The sequence below is a fragment of the Crinia signifera genome, chromosome 4, assembly GCF_055691185.1.
Source record: "Crinia signifera chromosome 4, ASM5569118v1, whole genome shotgun sequence".
Lineage (NCBI taxonomy): Eukaryota > Metazoa > Chordata > Amphibia > Anura > Myobatrachidae > Crinia > Crinia signifera.
The window spans coordinates 29,003,002-29,022,525 of NC_139220.1; positions in this window are offsets into that span (position 1 = coordinate 29,003,002).

Sequence of the window (19,524 nt, forward strand, 5' to 3'; positions counted from 1 at the left end):
GTCACCGCTCGTGAGAGTGAGCGTACGTCCGTGTACGCTGGCATACCCTTCACATATATGGACCTGCAAATCTTGCCTTTCAACTATAATTCAGACAATTAATTAATTATTCTAATTGTTATTCAATTATTGTTTTCTATTAACTCAATTGTCTACCTTAATAAAGACCCTAATAAAACAACATTTTAACCCTCATTACATGTATATTTGTTATGTTCTAATGTGGCATTTTAATCACTATCTATGTGTCCCCACATTGCTTTTACTTGTAAATAAATTTATGTTGGTGTTTGTGTGTATGTACTAAATTATGTCCATAATTAGTTTGATCTGATTTTTTTAACATGTATACCTACCCTAATGTTATGTGTGATGTTTTCATCTAACAACAATAAAAAATCATGCCTTTTCACTATGTGTTATTTCACCCCAAAACACACACATTCACACATCATTCATTAACCCTCACCTCAAATTACCAATATAACTTACATGACACATCTGTATGTACCTGCCCTTACAAACCCTCTAACATTTCTCTAATTAAAAACACAGGCAACTTCTAACTGAATATAAACTTGTATATTTTACAAACATAAAAACAAAAATAATCAAAAAATTAAAGGAGGGCCTCCAGGCGCAAAAAAAGAATGTTCAAATAAAGCAGGGTTAAAAATATTTCCTGCAAAATGCGGCCCACATCTTCCTGGTGCTGTTCAATGTCTGTAGTAAAGGAAAAAAAAACATTATATTGAATATATAATATACACAAATGTTTGTTGTATTTGTACATAATAAGAAGTTGTGAGTTAAGTGTGAAGGCCACATACATTTTTAAACTACATTGAAGATGGGTATGCTGTAAACACGTTCCTAAATACTATTCTGTTAACACACACATACTGTACATATTACATAAAATTATAAAAATTACTCCTTCTTGGATGAATGTATGCTGTATCCCAATTGGTAGTTTGGTTTTGGGGGACTCACCTCTAACCTCACAATTAGGCTGTGCTATTTAAGGGTTATGACATTGTTGCGGCTTAAGCACTCCTTACTTAGTAAAATGTTGACCATTACTGTACTAATTATAGGCCTAAAGCTATGTTTGTAAAGCATGCATCCGCATGGCCTCACACACTATTAACAAAACAATCTATAAATTAATGTTGCACATCATGCTGGGAAGTGGAGTTACACAACACCTGGACCCACATAACCTCCACACCACTAATGTTGGATATGTCATTGGATGTACTGTTATGTCAATTATTCAAGGGGTGAGGCATGGCCACACTCCAAAAAACCACCAAGGGGACCCTTGTTCCTGGAGAAGGACAGGCCACACCTCATGGTCGCCCTGCAGTGATATGTTGCAACTAATGTTGATGTTGGATACACATATGTGGTTGTTGTGATTGTTTATGTGTAGAAATGTGTATGTAAACATTAGACACATTAAATACTTACGGCTAGTTGAGCCATCCTGCTCGCCGCTGGTTGGGTGTCCGGTGGTTGGGGGGGTCAGGAGCAAGGGGGATGGGATAGGACTTGGGATACAGGTAGTGGGTTGGAGTGGGGATTGGAGAGGTTTGGGGGTGGGTGGTGGGGAGGTGTAGGGGGGTTGGAAATGGGGTGGGGAGGGGGTGGGGGTAGGGGAGGGGGTTGGGGTGTGGGTGGGGGTAGGGAGGGGGTGGGGGTAGGGGAGTGGCTGGTGGAAGGGGATGTGGAAATGTGGTGGTCACCAGCAGGACCCATAGTCTCCTCCTCTAAATCCTCCTCTTCCTCCTCCTCTTCCTCCTCCTCTTCCTCCTCCTGGGCTGCCTGCTCCCGGGCTGCCTCCTCCCGGGCTTCCATGCGTGCCCTTGCCCGTGCTGAAATGTTAATGTTGATGGCATAGAAATCGAAGATTGGGTTTCATAAAAATGGGGGAAAGAAAAATTCGCATTAGTCATGCTCATAACCTTACAAATTTTCATTTCTGTTATATTTCATACATTTATCATGTTAACTAATTGATATGCTACACCCAAAAACAGAGCGACTACTTATACCCCCCCTATACACCCCCTATACACCCCATATACACCCCATATACCCCCATATACACCCCATATACACCCCATATACACCCCATATACCCCCATATACCCCCATATACACCCCCTATACACCCCATATACACCCATATACACCCCCTATACACCCCATATACACCCCATATACACCCACATACTCATGAACATATTTATAAAAAGTACAGAAATCATTGCAAAAAAACGCAGACATACTAGTTAATAAAAACTTACATCGGGCAATATGGCGGCGAATCGAACACAGCATCACTGGCTGGCGCCGGCGCAGGTCAGACCAGCGCCGCTCTACTTGTGCCAGGCTTCTCTGGACGCCGGTCCGGGCGTATATTAGCCGGCGGGCAGCATTATATGCCCGCCGCTTGTCCATGTTGGACACATATGGGCCCCTGGGCCCCAGGCGCCGGTCCATGACCTCAACCAAGGCCACCAGCTCCTGGGTAGAAAACGCGTTTGCCCTGGTTGAAGTCATATTGGCAATGGCGCAGTTATTAATTGCAGGTACATATATCACTTTTGGTGCTTGCTGATTGGTCTAAAAACTTGTTTGTTTAGTATTAACTTTATTAATCCTTCTTACATTAACAAACTGGATGCGAATAGAAACTTATACGGACCGTTCTGATATACACACACCATAACCAACAGCATGCTTTCAATGTATAGAGAGACGTACTGTATATACAGTGTGCTGAAAATAATACACGCAACCGTCTACTAATAAATACGCTGCTAAAAAAGGCACAATGCAACATGTTGGTGTATGACAATTTCATACTCATTACATATGTAAGGAAAGCATTATAACGTGATGTTTTGAAATGTGATTCAGAAAGCATACACGAACTCCAACAGATACCAGCTGACAACACTCATCATTGGAATGACAGATGCACACATTTCACCATGTAGCACACAATGCTCCACAACCTGTGTATGTGCATATACAGGTGAATGTTCAGGTGCGTTGAGACCTGCGTAATTTAAGCGGGAATTATCGCCGGGAAATATCGGCGTAAATTAGCTACTACATTGCGGGGAAAAATATACGCCCCCTTGTTCATGGCGGGAGATTACCATATAAATATTCAGTCAGATGCAGGCCAGAATTGCTGCAAACATGTCTAGCTCAGATGATTCCGCAGCTGAGGACGCTCTACAGAGAGCTACAGCAGAATCCCTGCTTGAAGCTTTGAACAAGAGGGAACAGGAGCGGAGAAGGAGGGCCCAAGAGAGGAGTAGCCTGCAAGACCAAGCGGGCCCCTCACTAACAGGCCCTGTTCAAACTGCACCAGCTCCACAAGGGCCAAGCAACCAGCCAGAACAAGAGGTTGCATCTCTCCAAACAGGTGTGACCCAGCAGGTGCATGGTGAGAGAACTGGGGCCACCAGAAAACGAGCTGCAACATCTAGGGTGAGGACTGAGCAGGATACCACCACCAAAAAGAGAAACCCTGCATTTGTAGAGGCAGAATTGAGAATTTTAGTGCCCAGGGCACGCGAATGGATCGAATTGCCAACCAGGAAGCCGGGTGCCAGTGCAAGGAGAAACCTTTGGGACAAGATCACAGAGGAAGTGAACCAGGTGTCACCAGTGGTCAGAGATTGGCTAGCGGTGAAGAAAAGGCAAGTGTGTTTCTCCCCCTGATAATGTCATATGTGTGTACATATGTTACATGTATGTTTTGAGAATAATAGAAAGGTGTGTTTGTAGATAGTGCTACACTTCAATGTCACATGTAAACACAACCATGTCTAATAACCCACATTTATATATGAAACATGCACCATTGGTGTGATGTGAGGTTATGGGCACAGTTCTGCTCATGTGAAGTATGTGATGGGACAAGAGAAAGTGTGTTTTTGAAAAAGAGTTGTTGTAACATGTTCCATATGATGCTACTGAAACAAGAATGACCAAACTGTGCACATGTAGCTGGTGAGAAACTACACATCCCAGTATGCCTTCCCATAGTTAAATTACTCCATAATAACCACACTGTCAAGCTATGGTGGAATGTGTAGTTTCACAACAGGTGGAGGTGCATAATTTGGCCATGGATGATGTCATTTCTGCATAGTGATCTATGTATGTGCATTTAGTGGCCTAATGAATGAGATGAGACACTGAAATGCCTCATAATGGAGACATTAATGTGTGTGTGGGACACATATGGCTAAAAAACATAAGATCACCCACACTAGGAAATGTAACGTAGTCATGATGTTCACTAGCACAGTGGTGCACATATCTCATGGTGATATTTGTATTTTTAAACTTGTAGGTGGACAGACTTCAAAACGACACTGAAGAGGAAGATGACTGACCGGTACAACCACAGCATGTCCACCGGGAGGGGGCCTATGCCAGAGAGCTTGGAATATACCCCCCTGGAGCAGGAGGCCTTGGATGTAATTGATGTGGCCGAGGTCGGGGGATATCCAATATGGATAGTGAGCTCCCGGTGGAGGTCTTTGCTGCTGCTTTTGATGGTAAGTCACAGTAATGCATTGTATTTGGAAAGATATTTTTTAGTGCGTATGTGATGGTGACATTGTTTTCAATTATTATCCTAGAAGAAGCAGAAACACAGGATGAACCGGCAGCATCTTCCTTTGCAGAGCCACAGGTGGAGCAAGTGGTCCAGCCTCCACCAACACGACACCCCCAGCCACAGGACACATGGGATGCCAGGTGGAAGGTGATACTGGAGAGGATGGAGCAGCGAGCGGAGGAGTCTGCGGTCTGTCAGCAGAAGGTGTTGGAATATCTCAGAGATTGGAAGTCCACAAAGAGCCAGCAGTGTGAGGCCTTAAACCGCATCAATGACACTCTGGCGGCTGGCATGCAAAGCATTGACCAGCAACTCAGCTGCCAGAATGTCATTCTTGCGGAGCTGCTGACCACCGCCAGGTCCCTAAGGGACAATCCCCCATCTGCTGGCCCACCCCAAGCTGCTCCCCAACCTTCCACCTCTGCTGACCCTCCTGTGTCCACTAGGGGAAGACGGCGCAAGCCATCTGAGCCAAAGGCCCCTGTCCCCAAGGCCCCATCTAAAAAGGGGAAAAAAGGGCCCAAATAATGAGACCTGGTTCACTTCCTCTGTGGTTGGACCCCAAATGTTTAAATTGCACTGGACATCCACTTCCTGAGTTGGCCATCGATCCATTTTCGTGCCATGGGCATTAAAGTTCTTATTTTGACCTCTACAAATGCAGGATAAATTTTTGGTGGTGTGTATCTTGCTTAGTATTCACCCTGGTTGTTGCAGTACGTATTCTGGTGTCCCCATTTCTTTCACCATTGCATTTGCAGGGTAACACATGTTTGGAGATATGCAACCTCTTGTTCTGGCTGATTTTTTATTTTTGTGTATATTTTATTTGTTTATTTGATTTATGACATTAAAGCATGGGTCCTCAAACTGCGGCCCTCCAGATGTTGTGAAACTACAAATCCCAGCATGCCTTGCCACAGTTTTAACACTCCCTTATAGCAAATATGTGGCAAGGTATGCTGGGATTTGTAGTTTCACAACATCTGGAGGGCCGCAGTTTGAGGACCCATGCATTAAAGTGTCAAATAAGCTGTGATGCTGAACAGCAAATAAATTTATTTTACCAATTAAAACACAATTGTTGTATGTGTAATTTCTTGTGTGAAACAAATACTACATTTATATGTACTTACTGACCAGGGTATTTTTGAGCATTTTTTGAAGTGTGGTAGAAGTTTCCCATGTGTAACCCTCTCCATGGCCATTCACATGTTCCTATCCAACTTTTCCCTGCTAATTAGTTTGTGTCAGCACATGTGCAGAGCAACTTAATAGGTGAGAAAGCAGTTTGTGTGCAGGTGAGGTAGCTCCGTCCTACATTAGTAGGTAAAAGCAGGTCCAGAACAATGATTTCCTCATGGAGTGGGTGAGGTAGACAAACAAGGGTCAAAAGGGACATTTGTGTAGGAATGCATATGTGTCCTCCCTAAAAAAAGATGTGTGAATCGGCCAAACATGATAAAATTGCTTGTGGACAAACATGTTTAACTTTTTACATATATATGATTTTACAGTGTCATAAGCAGATGTAGGAATCCTTTGTTAGAGAGATGTGAGTGCAATAATGTGATTGGTGGCATCTTACATCCAGAGTGTAGTAAAATCCAATTCATAGCAGATCAGATAGTGGTACAGTTCTGTATTTTGGGTACTATACAAAGATTGTGTGCAAAATAGTGGGCATGGGCTTAAAACATTGCTGAAACATCCTTTGTAGGTGTTAGATGTGGTTTATGTTATTGTATCATAAATACAAAACCTATGTTTGTATTAGAGTGAACACGTTGACACATGTCGACTTGTGTAGATTGAGTGTGCTACTGTGTAAAGTCTATGAAAGCACGTAGTGAATGTGTATAACTGTTTAACAAATACCTACCTTAGCATATATAAGCAGGTCTTAAAAAGATTCTTACCTTAAATTAAACAAACCTTTAAATGTAGAGAAGTATAGAAAGATAAGCTTCCAATGTGTTTGAGTGCTGTGTGTAGGCTTGCAGGTAGTGAAATCATGGTTTGGACTTAATAGACTGCAGCATTGCTTATTACATTCAGGTGTATGTGTTTGAGTAGTAATCAGCGTAAATTTGCAAACCCAGGCGCACGCTGGCATGCGGTATCTGTAGGGGTGGTCTGAGGTGGCGGTTGGCGGCCGCCTGTTTTGTGTCCGAAATGAACGGTGCTTTAGCCGATCGTGCGGTAGTAGCACCGTTCATTTTTGGTGCACACCCCCGTGTACGCCCATATTTACGCCCATTTTCCCTCATTATTTCGGCCGCTCCCCTCAACACGCCCCTATGCCGCCCCCAATGCCCGTACTCTCGCGTACAGGTTTTTTCGCACGGAGAGACCCGTCCGTAAGCGTTGTGAAGTGTTCGCGCCTGCGCATTGGAGATGGTACGCATGCGCAGATCATTAAAAACCCCGGAACGTACGCGTACCGGCCGGCCGCACCAACCAGAATAAGGCCCATAGACTGAGTAAAAACTGGGCAGTGACCATGTGATCACACAAAACGATTTTGTCTCGTGGGAGTGTCATAAGAAAGTGATGGGCGTGGCCGACTTGCGAGCTCTGCAGTATGCAGAGGGAGATGGTTCTTTTGTTTCACATGGATTTTTGGCACCCAGGATAGGGCTGGTATAAGAACCTATACTAAGAATGGGATACGGTCATTGCGTCACCAGCATTTTGGTCGACAGTCATTAGGTTGATACCATTAGGTCTACATGCATTTCGGTCGACATGAGTCTAGGTCGACATGCAGGAAGGTCGACAGGAGTCTAGGTTGACATGGGTTAGATCGACAGTCAAAAGGTCAACATGGGGTTTTTCAAATTTTTTTTGAGCCGACATGTGCCAACAGGCGGTATTTCATGCCCTGCCATCTACTAGGGCGCGGTGGGAGCTGCTCCATCTGTAACATGGTCCATTACTCTATGGTGTCATGCACGGTGCATCATTTCTCAAGACGCTACAAGACACAAAGTTTTGGAAAATCAGTCGCGGCTCTTGCATAACATGCCGATGCCACCAGGGGAGGCTCCAGAGGGGGGGGCTGCAGCCCAGTTCAAAATTCAAACAGGAGAGCCCCACCTACTGCCGCCAACTGCCATTCTAAACCGGCAGTGGGAGTGACATTCGGGTAACGCCCAGCGTTTATTCCCTCCCCTGGGAACACAGGCGTGGCATTCTCTGCTCAGGGTGGACGGCTGACGTCACACGTCATGAGCGCTGACCCTGTCTTGGGGGATCAGCTGCTGTAATAAAAGCTAGTTTAGACTGTGTTAGCATGCGACCCAGTGGATTTGTGCTAGCTAGGCAGCGGGTGTACCCTGACTAGTGAGCGGGTTTGAACACCAGCAAAATCTAAGCAAGCTTGAGCAAACACATATGCCAGGGTTGCCTACCCTCCCGGAATGGCCGGGAGTCTCCCGAAAATCGGGTCCCCCTCCCGGCCCCCGGAAGGGTGGGCAACCCTTCTGGATTCAGGGGGGACCCCCGCTGCGCCCCCGATCGCGGCATTTAAATGCCGCAATCCGCAGGTCTCAGGGGAGGGGGCGGAGCTAAAATGGCAAAATTGCGTCATTTTAGCCCCGCCCCCTCCACGGAGATACGCAAATTCACCTGTTTACCATCATGGGGGCAGGGCTTAGTGATGTCACGCTCAAGCCCCACCCCCGAGCAGCTGCTGAAACTCTCCTCTCCGGGCTTCTCCCGGAGAGGAGAATATTAAAGTCGGCAACCCTGACATATGCATGCAGCATTGCAACAGATCAACTCATTTGACTCAAGACTTCTATATGAATCAATATCAACTTCGGGGCCACATTTCTTACAAATCTAAAAAACGCATCAAACTTTGGCTCTGAAACATGATGCACACCGCCTGCCAGAAACTAAAACGAAATCAGTAAAGTAGTTCTAAATTGTACTAGGATTCTATTCACCGCCTAAGTCTTAAAAGCAAGGCAAACAATGCTTCGAGATTCTGGAAGTGAGCAAAGGCAAAAAACTATCACAGTGAAATGTAAACCAAGCTCATTTAATATAAGCGCAAAACAGTAGAGGTCAGCGGAAAACGCACGTGCTGTACAATACAGCGAGAAACATCTGATGAATATAAATGAGCTTTGTCTGCCTCTGGATCAACATAATACATACTGTATGCAGGTGTCGGGGACCAATAGCTGAGCTTAGTAAACCCTGTTGGGAATAATTTATCAAGTGAAAGAGACAGAATACGCGGTAAGGGGAAGAGAAACCATTTAAGGCACTTTTGTGTTCAATTTTAAAAAACGAGCGTCGGATTTAAGAGGCAAGAAACGTAGCAATTAGGTCTTAAAAGTGAGGTAAATACCTTCAAATTAGAGGAAAATGTGTCTCGTAAATAGAAGCAGGCAAAAAAATTGTTGACGCTGTCATTTTTTTTTGGGGGGGGGCTGTGTCACTCTCTCGGTGATAAATGCTCCGTCCCTACGGACAAAATACCATGGGTATTCTCTGGAAGAGGATAACTGCAGGCAGGATAACGGAGTGACAGAATAATGTAATGACACCATAGTAAAAACGAATGAACTTTAGAGAATGTCACTCTGATGTAGAGCAATTTCATTCTGGAACAGAGTTAGGAGGATTACAATTCCTTCTTACATGCTATGTTATATGTTCCTCTATTGTGTCCTCAAACGACTGTTTCTTCTCACCATCCTCGTTTTAATCTTCTGGAAGCTCATCTTAAACTGAGGGGTCAGATAAAAAGTCATGGCGTACTTAAATGTTTGCGTTTCCATTCAAGCGATATTTAATGGAAAGCAATTCGTGAACACTGCTGTCGGGGCATGAAATGAGATTACAGTGATAGGAGCGCTAACCTTAAAGTGCACGTTTCCTTAAAACAAAAACAAAAGCTGCAGTAGCAGTCACATGATCAGTCACATGAGCAAGGGAATATGTATGCTAAACATTTGAGCTCTTGTTATTATCTGTGTATATAAAAGGCTCACTACTCCTCACCTCTATGAGGTGAAGTACCACCACTGACCACAAGAGGCCACTCAACAGACCAATTGTGTGTTAAAAGATGTCATAACAGAAAGTGAATGAAATTTTTGCAAGGAGACTGATCGGTTTCAAACTTGTTGTATATGGAGTCAGGGAGCTGTGAAGATAGAGATTGGAGGTAGGAGCAGATAGGGACTGGGGGTGGGGTGGAGAATTTGTAAATTAAAAAAGACACAGCTCAAAGTGAAAGTAAAAACGGTCACAGCTCAAAGTCAAAGTACATTGCAGAAGCGGTCATTTTGACAGGCATTTAACTAGTTTGAGATAAAGTACCAACCAATCAGCTACTCAGTGTCATGTTTCATGCTGTGTTTTTTAAATTACATTTAGGAGCAAATTAGTTGGTTATTTATCTCCGTCCACTTTATCAGTCTCCACGGCTTAGTACTTCTACCCCTGAATGTCATCTAGGTGCCTAGGTTCACAGTTAGGGAACCACTGGAGTAGGGCATAGCATTGAGGCTATGTATTACCTAGGGCACTATTATGTTTCAGAATATAAAGAAGGGTACTATTATGGGGCATAAGGCACCTATTGAATTATAATGATTGACATTTAACCTTAACTTAACTCTATATTATCCCTAGCAATAACTTACACTGATACCTTACTCTAAAAATAACGACACGGACAACAACTGCATAAGATAAAAGGTCATGGACATGTATTTAGTGGTATGACTCTATTGTAAAGGAATGGCCAGGAAAGCGCTGTCACGAAATGGGTGTGTGGAATCAGTCATGACTGGAGTGGTCAGGATCTCAGGAAGAGAGGCGTGACCAGCCGGAGATGGGTTAACACAAACAGGTTTATTGAAGGAACTCATATAACAGATAATGTAACCAGGATCAATACTTCTTGATTGGACAAATAATAACTAGATGCAAGTCTCTGATAAATAACAAGTAACAAAAGATAGCAGTCCTTTGCAAAAATAAACAAGATGGCAGTCCGTTCAAAATAAACAAGATATGTGCCGGTAGTTCTGGGAGGATAAGGCAATGTTCAGGATTTGAGTTTAGAGAAAAGGATACCTGAAGATTGGACGATTGGATGACTGAAGATTGGACGGCTGGATGACTGAAGATTGGACGGCTGGATGACTGAAGATTGGACGGCTGGATGACTAAAGATTGGATGGCTGAATGACTAAAGATTGGATGGCTGAATGATTGAAGATTGGATGGCTGGGATCAGGATACAGCTGAATGACAGGATTACTGGAAGCTTACAGCAGAGACATAGCACACAATAGCTGGATGCAGCTTGTAGCAGGCAGGTCAGGAAACTGGTATCAGGACAGGGTAGCGACTTGGCGTTGACACAGGAACAGGTGACGGAGATAACAGAACTGAAATGGCTGACTTGGCATATAACAAATAACTGAAGAAAACCGAGTATAAACACAGGAACTAGATGAGCAGGAACTGGAGCAGGAATTGGACCATTTGTGGACCAGACCGTGAGCGCTGGACCAGCCGGACAAGCAGAGCCTCTGGGAGCTGAACACTGAAGACTCACGTAGGGATTCCAGGAAGCAGGTTTGAACTGCACAGAACATCCAGCACATGCAGCAGGAAGACAAGTTGCTGAAGTCAGTTCTGCCTCTGTGAGCAAGATATTTATCCCCCCTGCCTTGTATTGATTGGAGGAAATGACAGAGGGCAATCTGCAATCTGATGGAGGAATCCAGAATACTTCAGTCTGAACTAAACAGGTGAGCCACATGGAACAGGAGAGCAAAGGGTTACAGGTGATTCCAGCTTCTGCCTGGATTTCAATCAGGTGCAATCAATCAATGAACCAGCAATGCACAGACTGTCTGGCAGCATGAATGGAGACAGGACTGAGTCAGACTGAGACACAGAGCAGAATCACCAAACAGGTAAGCTTGACTAAGCAGATCTGTGACAAGCGCTTGGAGACCAACTCAGGTTAAAAAGGTGTTAGTAATGGCGACGACTACAATGCCCCAACTTATAACCGGGGCGATGAACCGCCCCCATCCATTTAAGGCACAGCCAGCACTGTGACGATCTTACTGCCCCTTCTATGGCATGGCGTGGACACTTCCAGGAAGTGGCCAACGTCCCCTCGCGGAGGCAGCACTCACCAGCCATTCTGTCACAGGGGGGGGGGCAATACCGCATAGCGACCACCTGTACCTCAAAATGACCATTGGTCAAGAGCGGCTTCCCGCCTATTCTAATTATAAATTTTGTAAAGCCAGATTAGGTGATAGCCAACAGGCCAGGTAGCAATTGAGAGAGCAAGGGAGGGAGGGTGGGATCCCAGACTCAAAGATGATGCAGCATCATCTGACTCCTCCTAATATATACCCCTGTACAAGCTACCACCCCTTGGCTACCTAATTGGCTAAACCATCTATCAATCACCTAAGCCTCTATGAGTAATAATCTATCAATAAAACAACTTTATTGAGACAATCACAAAATACACAGGCTCTTAAATGCCCTCATGCCTATGCAGCCCTCGCCTAATCAAATGATCAAAGGCTGGAAACAGTTATCTCTCTAGAAGCATTAGGACAGGGGCCTCATGAAAAAGTTGCTATGGGCCTAAAAAAAAATGTACTTGTGTGGGAAAGAACAAGCAAAAGAGGAAATCCTAATTTTTGTCGCCAAAACTTAGAATCTGTGCAAAACGGCTTATCCCACAATTCCCGACAGAACTATTGTCTCATCTCTAACCGTTATCTGTTATTTATGCATCTAAATTCCACCAGCTCTCCAAGTACTATCATATGAAATCCATAAGCTGTAAGCTTTCTGCTATCATCAGCCTCTCCCTTCACAATGAGACCTGACAAACCCATAATACCTACTTATGATGAAACCATTGTTTGGCTATTGTTCCGTCAGACTGTCAGTACCTTCTGTTCCATGTTCTGATTTGCAATCAGGCTGCTCCCTCTTCTCCTCCTACACCACGTCATTCCTGAGAGTGATGGTTCCCGCTGCTTCTGCAGTACACGCACGCTAAGCTGCAATGCCACTCGCAGTAAAGACATACCTCCCAACTTTCGCCCTCACAGAAACGGGATACATGCGCGCGCCCAAAATGGGATGTGCGGCCTGCCGGAAAGGGGGCGTGGCTTCCAATTTGCATCATTACGCAAGGCCACGCCCTGTTTTGCCGCTGTGGGGGCATGGCCCAGATGCTCTGTGAGCTTCTAGCCATGCCCCCAGCCCCTCTGGCTGCGTGAATAGACGCTGTGGGTGGGAACATACCCAAAAACCGAGACGTTCCCATGGGAAGCAGGACAGTTGTGAAGATAAGTACCTAGGCCATCTATAGATGGTATTTCCTATTGGTTCAAAGCTCTAGGACAGAGATGGAGAGCCTTTGGGCCTTTGGCTGTTGTTGAACTACACATCCCAGCATGTCCTGCTACAGTTTTGCTATTTGACCATGCTAAAACTGAAGCAGGGCATGCTGGGATGTGTAGGTCAATAACAGCTGGAGAGCCGAAAGGTTTCCCATCCCTGCCCTTGAAAGAATCACATTCTGGAGCTTGGTCCATATGTGAAGTGTGCCTGCATTTTGCTTGTAGTATATCTCGCCCACAAAATGAAACATAAAAGAACCTAACTTCCTAAAAGTTTAACGTGTGACAGATTGAATTTACAAGTTTAACAATACTGGTCATTTTTCTATCATTCATCTGTCTGTTGGCCGATTGATCTATCTGTCTATGGGCTACAGGACTGCAGTGCCCCCCCCCCCCCCCCCCCACTGTGACTGACAGTGGCTTCTTATTGGAAGTCTGACCTGCCAGTCACCCATGGCAGTCCCATTGGAAGGTGTTCCTTCACTCCCGGATGCCTCTATGGGCTCCTTTGACTGCAGCCCATAGAATATGCATAGGCTATGCACACTTCTAGAAGCAAAGTCAAATCCAAATCGAATCCAAATCGAACCGTGTTAACTGCCTTTAAGCTAGTTTCGAACCCGATGATTGAAAGCAGAAATAGACTTGACTGACAATTCTATTTCTACTTCAATCTGGAAGAGTGAAGGGAGTTACTTGTTGCTCTATGCAGCATCCCGCCTCCCTCCCCTTGTGCGCTGTCCTCCCTCCTGGGTTCCGGTGGCCAGTGATATCGAATCTGTAGCGCCGGGCGCCGGGATCGAACCGTTTGTGCGTGACACTAAGGTCTAGTCCAGACTTTATATTTGGTCTGTTATGATTTATTTAAAATATCAATTGTTCCTAATAACCATATGATGTACTTGGCATTATTTTGTCTCTTGTTCCATAATGGTCACTTTGGGGACATAAGATATGGTAAAATCACTTTAATAATAATAATAATAATAATAATAATAATAATAATATTTATAATAATAAAATATAAAAAATAAAAACAAGAATACCAAAAAGGGAAAAGATTTGTATTTAAATGATGTCCAATGTCACCGGCCACAGTAATATTGGCTTTCCATGCCACGTTCATTATGAAAACGAATTTATAATTAATTAGTGTGCAAACAGCGAACCCATAACGTATCTTGCTTCGTTAAGCATGTTGCACTGGCTTTAGCATGAAATATTTACTGAACGTGTGTATACTGGGCCCTGGTTTGTATTTCCCCACTAAGCTGAGCCACTGGAGGACACACCACAGTGACATATATGTATATTTAATATAATTTCTGTATTTAACAGCTGGTTTAATGCAGTTAGTACCGTTGCAGCATTACTGTATGGTAAGCTTAGACCCTATGGGTGGTTATTGTTTGCACGGACCAGAACATTCGCACGGGGACCGATGGTGGGCGTATGCTGGGTGCGTGCGGCCACGGCAAACAGATTGTTTGCTGGGAGCAGGCACCTAAGGCTGCGGCCGGGGGGGCGGCGGCGGCGGATAGTTGTGCCCATGGGAACACCCAGCATTTCACGGGTGTTCCCATGTAAACGCTGGGCGCTCCCATGGTAATCGGCCCGTGACGTCGGTGCCGTGGGCGGGCAGCTGACATCACTGGATGTCAGCTGCTCGCCCACTTCCTCCTGAGGGTGCACGCAGGGCCGGTGCAAGCCTCCCACCCGCCCCAGGCAAATCTTCCGCCCGCCGCCCGATGCACCCCCCCGCGTGCGGGCGCTCACGCTCCGGGGGGGTTGCGGGCGATACTGCGGTGGGCGCCCGGGGGGTGTGTGTGTGTGTGTGTGTGGGACATGACTGTTTGCGGGCGATACTGCAGCGGGCACCCGCGCTCCGGGGGGTGTGTGTGCAGGCGGATATCGTGTGTGTGCTGGCGATACCGTGTCCAGGGGGGAGGAGGGCAGCGTTGATTGATGGGCAGAATTGGGGGGGGGGGGGTGCAGGGGGAAGCCCATTGTCTTACCTGCTCCCCGCTCCCAGCTTTCTATGGTACCTCTATGGTACCTCTCCTCGGCGGCTCATTACCGCCCTCCAGTGGCCGGCGCCCTAGGCAAATGCCTAGACCTGCCTAGTGGTGGCGCCGGCCCTGGGTGTACGCAAGTCTAAGTGACCTGAGAGTCACTTAGATCTGTTTGCACATTCCACATCATCCAATGGTCAGCAACCATCCAATGATGTGGGAGTTCTCCCACAAGCTGCTATGGATGTTTATGGGGTGCAGGCGGCCTGGAATTCGCCAGGCGGGGTTTGGTGGAATCGCAGCCTTGCGAATCAACCAGAATAACCCCCAATGTGTAACTATGATACATGTTTTCATCCATTTTCAGACAGGTGACATTGATAATAACCACATCGCAGACACCAGTTATGTTCAGATTCAAACACTTCAACAACAGCAACATTGATAAATCGAATTATCTTCATGTGATTTCAAAACTTCAAGAACTGTTTCTCAAGGAGCGCTAAAAGAAAGAGGCAATTTCTGGCGAAGCATTCCTGCGCCACCCTGTAAAAGTTCCTGGCATTTTGTACACGCATGTCCAGTGCATGTATAGCGGCTGTCCACAAAAGGTGAAAGGGGCCCAGATGGACTCTGGATTTCTCCGTTACAGTTGGATGGCGCGCCGGAGCCAGGACATTCCAAACACGCTCCCTGCACACTGCGCAGCCAAACACAGCATCCTCAAGATCAGCACATCCGGGGCAATCTACTATGAAGCTTAAGCTTTGGGCCCCTTCTCCTAAAGGGGCCCTGAAGTAACTTATTTTTAATGAGAGCATTTTCACCAAAATTGATGGAGTCTTTCGTGTGTGTGTGTTATTAATATAAGGTTATTTAAGTGATAGAATCAACACTCGACTCAAAATCTGATTTTGTATGGTGATAGCCACACTTCGCCAGCTACTGCATAGCTAATAATCACATACTGTATGCACTAACGCGTTAGGAGCTGCCCTTTGTGATGCGCCTGGCGATGTGTGAGCGGGTCCCTGGCGGTTCTCCCTCCTCCTCCTGCCCGGCAGCCCCATTCTCAGTTGGCTGCAGGGACTGCCGGGCTCCGCCTCCTCCTCCCTGCACCCGGAAGAGGTGCAGTGAGGAGGAGGTCAATGGTCTGGGCAGCACAGCAGGATGCTGCCCAGAAAGAGGTGAGGGGGTGGGAGCAGCGTGGATAGGCGATTGTTGCGCAGGACGGCGGGGGACATAAAAAGGAAGCCTATAGGCATAACCCCCCCCCCCGGGGGGGGCTTTACTGCATATGAAAATTGATTTTTTGTTTAGGCATCCCACCCCTTTTCTGTTGGATGAATAGGCCCCTTACTACTAAATATGTTGGGGATGACAATCTAAAGAACACTTAAGGATGAAGGAAATGCAGCTAAAGAAATTAGTATAGAAGGAGTAAAGAAAAGTAAAGAGGGGGGAGGGGCACATTAATAGTAATGTAGGCGGCGGGGATATTAATTGAAACTGACTGCTGTTTTATTCACTTTGTACTAAATACAAAGATGAGGAGAAATACATTTTTCTAAACGATGCAAAATAATAACATATCTCTGTTTTGCTGTAGGGCAAATAAAAAGAACAGCTACAATTATATTAAAATGTATTGCAGCGGGGAGGAGGGCGGGCGTGTTACACTCACACATTCACAATGGCTGTTCCCTAGTTACAAGATTAACCATCTGGGTTAATACATTCTTTACAACAAAATAAAACTAAAATGAATATGTTTGATAGAAAAATACATAAACCAGCTCTGAGGTGGCGAAGAAGACACTAATGTCAAAGCGCTTTCTGTAACCTACCCGCAGCTTTCCCTGACATCCTCTGGACTGTCCTGATTTTTAAGGTCTGGTTTGTCCAATTGAATACAAGATCTCACATAATACAGAAAGTCATACCTCCCAACTGCCCCGCTTTCCGCAGGAACGTCCTGGTTTTTGGAGACTGGGCTGCCAATGCAGGGGCGTAGGGAGGGCGGAGCACAAGCTCCGGGCGCTGAAAGATCAAAGGTGCACAGCCGGCTCCCCTGCCCTGCTCGCCTGCGCCCCTGCTGCCTCCCCCACTCGATCCTTGCTCTGCCCGGCAGAGATGTGCCGTCCACCGCTATTTTCAATTAAGGCTCACGCTGGACCGCTAGTGGTCTAGCAGCCAAATAGCAGGGCAGGGTCAGACATTGTGTAGCCAGGGCTGCAGGATGTGGGCTGCGCTTAACGCCACTCACCAAGACTAGCCCTGCCCCTTTTGTCCTCCCACATCACACGTCTTTTCTTCTTCCCCCTCAGAACTCTCCCGCCCTTGTCCTTCTTTCATCCATCATTAGAACAGAAAAGCTTACCTCTGCTGCCTGCAGACCCCCTCGTGCCCCCCCCCCCCACACACACACTTGTGCCCCCAGCGACCCCCCTGCTCCGCCCCACCCCCTGGCATAGAGCATTGTGCTGTCACCTGTAATATATATATCGTAGCCTGTCCATCCTACCTGTCACAGCCTGCCCTCTGACCCATCCCTACCTGTCTTAGTCTGCCCTCTAACCCCTCCTTACCTGTTGCAGCATACCCTCTGACCCCCACCTACCTGTCTCAGTCTGCCCTCTGACCCCTCCTTTCCCTTCACAGCCTGCCCACTGACCCTGCCCTACCTGGTCTCAGTTTGTCCTCTGACCCCTCCCTATCTGTTGCAGCCTACCTTCTGACCCCTCCCTACCTGTTGCAGATTGCCCTCTGACCCCTCCTTACCTTTTGGATCCTGCCCTCTGACTCTCCCTTCCTATCACAGTTGTCCATCTGACCCTTCCCGGCTCTCTGAATCCCCCCACCCCTAACTGTCACAGCATGCGCTCTGCCTTTCCTGTCACAACCTCCCCTGTGCTTCCTACCTGTTGCAGCCTGCCCTCTTCCATATACCCAGCCAGGACTGGCTCCAAGGAGAGTCCAAAAGATTCGCCGTATGAGGGCGCCACACCACAGAGCTGCAGATGTTGTCTGCAATTGACAGAATGGAAGCTCCAGTAAGTATTGGTGCGGGGGTGTGGTTTTTATTTATTTCCAGTGTGGGATAATGTACCTTATTTTATTGTATTTTGTGTGTGTGTGTGTGTGTGTGTGTGTGTGTGTGTGTGAGGACAATGAATATGAAAATAAGAAGCAATACTGTATATTCTGTGTTTTTTTTCTTTGGAGGACCAATTTGTGTAATACACACAAATTGGTCCTCCAAAGAAAAAAAACACAGAATATATTGCTTCTCATTTTGATGGTCCACTGTGTTTTTATATTTTGCCTGCGAGGAGCAATGGGCCTGATATTAGACAATTTTGCAAAACTAGTGCAGTTTAATAGGGTCGGGGGAGGGGGGGGGGGGTGCAGCATAGGTGCATCTGTACCATTATTTGGGGTAGCTGCATAACGTCACATGCAGCCGCTTTTCAGACAAAAATTAGAGCAATGTGTCTGCCTTCACAGCAGGAGGCTACCCTTAATGCCTGGATCTACATTGCAGGGAAGAACTGTCGGCATCACGGTGTGTTATATAGTATGTAATGGGCATTACGGTGTGTTGTATAGTATGTAATGGGCATCATGGTGTGTTGTATAGTATGTAATGGGCATTATGGTGTGTTATATAGTATGTAATGGGCATTATGGTTTGTTATATAGTATGTAATGGGCATCACGGTATGTTATAGAGTATGTATTGGGCATCACGTGTGTTATATAGTATGTAATGGGCATCACGGTGTGTTATATACTGTAGTATGTAATGGGCATCATGGGTGGCCTTATGTGTAATTGGCATTACGGCATGTGGCTTTATGTGTAATGGGTATTACAAAGTTTGTGTTAATATGTGCAATGGGCATTATGGTGTGTGGTATAATGTTAGGCCACGCCCCCTTTTTGCCGCGCAAGAGCCCTGCCTACTACAAATGGGGGGAGGGGGGCAAAACACGCCCTTGCTCCGGGCACCGTGGCACCTAGCTACACCACTGCGCCACTGTCCCGCGGCAGGAGGGGGGCAGTTGTATAGCTCCCAACATGACCCATTCCAGGAGGGACAAAATGCTCTGCTCCTGAACTTGCTGCCAGAGGCAGTTGCAGAGGTGGGACTGCACTACTGTACAAAATTCAACTAGGGGAGCCACACTTGTCAGTGAGTCCAGACGGTGGTGTTTGGGGTGTCAGTTGGTGGCAGTCCCCTATCTGAATTTTGGACTGTGCTGCAGCCCCACATCTGCAACTGCCACTGGCATGGAAGTCCAGAAACAGAGCATCTTGTCCCTCCTGGAACAGGTCATGTTGGGAGCTATGCAGTTGGGAGTCCCCCCAGCCTGAAGGCAATAGACGCTCTGCACATGTTTAGAGCGTCTATTCACCAATTCAGAGGGATGCAAAATTG